This window comes from Salmo trutta, unplaced genomic scaffold (assembly GCF_901001165.1).
Source record: "Salmo trutta unplaced genomic scaffold, fSalTru1.1, whole genome shotgun sequence".
NCBI classification, from domain to species: Eukaryota; Metazoa; Chordata; class Actinopteri; order Salmoniformes; family Salmonidae; genus Salmo; species Salmo trutta.
Window position 1 is genome coordinate 1,562,312 of NW_021823412.1, and position 1,768 is coordinate 1,564,079.

The following is a 1,768-nucleotide window of genomic DNA, read 5'->3' on the forward strand; positions in this document are numbered from 1 at the left end:
ATAACCTTGCAACCTTTACTCTTATGAGCAGTTCTCCTCTCAGCAGCATCTTGTGGTGCAGAATATCTCACTAGCAGGTAAAGGGTAGGGAATAAAGTTGAGATGCTAATGCGTATTCTGACTGAGTGACAGCAAACGTGGCTGTGCGCACACACACACACACACACGCACGCACGCACACACGCACGTACGTACGCACACGCACGCACGCACACACACACACACACACACGCCGCACACCTCAGCGCGCTGCTCATAATCACCAGGTTTGTTTTTGCAGTGAGAATTTGCAGGAAGTTATTTTGCCAACATCTATTTAGGCATATTAAAAACGACTATCAACTGTCAATTTACAGATACAATTACAAATACGAGTATGTCCATGTGAGCACACCCCGAGTAGCTGCTATGTCTTGTTGTTGATGAAGTAGTAGGCGACTGTTTCTCCTTTATATCTGGGGTCGTATGTGATGAAAATATTCCTACAATGTCTGGAACGCTACAAAACACCAGAAATAGTTGGTGTCTTTCGTGGGAGCACGAATGGGATTTCAGCATTTTGGTACATCGCCTACTTGTGTGTAATCAGACGGACATTTAGACAAACAGTTCAATGTGTGTAGAATGTCTACCGTGTTGCATGATGGGAAAATAGTCAGACAGCGATATAATATAATAAAACAAAGTGCATCGCTTTTCCACCGCTTTGTCCGCAACTATATTAGTAAACGTTATTAGACCCTGGTCGATATGATGTGGTATTGTCAGTAGTAGAAGTGGTAACCGTTAGACAAACACCTTTGTCCTGGAATGAGTGCCCCTCTACCAACGTGTACAACTCATACTTACCTGGCAAGGGAGACACCGTGATCAAGAAGGCGGTTCACCCAGGGCGAGGCTCAGCCATTGCACTCCGGCTGTGCTGACCCCTGCGAATTTCCCAAATGTGGAAATCTCGATTGCATAATTTCTGGTAGTGGGGGACTGCGTTCGCGCTCTCCCCTGATCTTGATGTTAAAGTAATATTCAGAGGTTTAATTCTTGAATTATATTTAGTTTTTCGTCGAAAAATAAGTTTATTTACATTTTCTTATCAGGTGAATGGTGTTAGAATGTAGGATCAATTTAAAAGCTTAGTAAGGCCTGAAACAGTCATTTTGTCTTTTAAAAACCCCAATGTTTGACATCTGTTATTGTAGCACTGGTGATTATGCCTGTCAATGCAACCACACGTTGATAAAGCATTTACAATCATCGAGAATGACACAAAAATATGTTTGAAAACATATTTCCATTGTGGTCCTCTTAAATGTTTTTCTAGTCATAGTAGACCTCGGCTCCACACAACACAATACAAAGGACAGGAGGACATTGTCATAGCGTAGAGCCTTACATACTGACATGGAATATAAACCATCATTAGTCAGCTTTACACATGATTTAAATGAAGTTATGCTCGGCATGGAGTTACTGTGGTAGTTTGTTCCACTCAACAGCGCCGGTAAATAAAAAGTGTTCTTACCAGATAGACTCTTCCATTTAAAACAGGCGGTATCAGAGTCTCTGGTTCTGATGCTTTATTGGTGGACAGCTGTAATATACATTTAATTATTAGATGGGTACCTGGGGGCTAATCTAATCTCACAATTCGACAACAAGAATAATAATAAATAATACACACAAATCTAAGGGATGGAATAAGAATATATACATATAAAGATATGGATGAGCGATGACCGAGCGGCATAGGCAAGATGCAATATATATA

General features: G+C 41.1%; 1 non-coding gene across 1 annotated transcript; it reads left to right on the plus strand.

Annotated features, from left to right (window-relative positions):
* Positions 1–841: 841 nt before the first annotated feature.
* LOC115190853 (U1 spliceosomal RNA) lies at positions 842–1,005 on the plus strand. Its single transcript, XR_003877436.1, has one exon. It is a non-coding gene; the product is annotated as a U1 spliceosomal RNA (small nuclear RNA).
* The last annotated feature ends 763 nt before the right edge of the window (positions 1,006–1,768 follow it).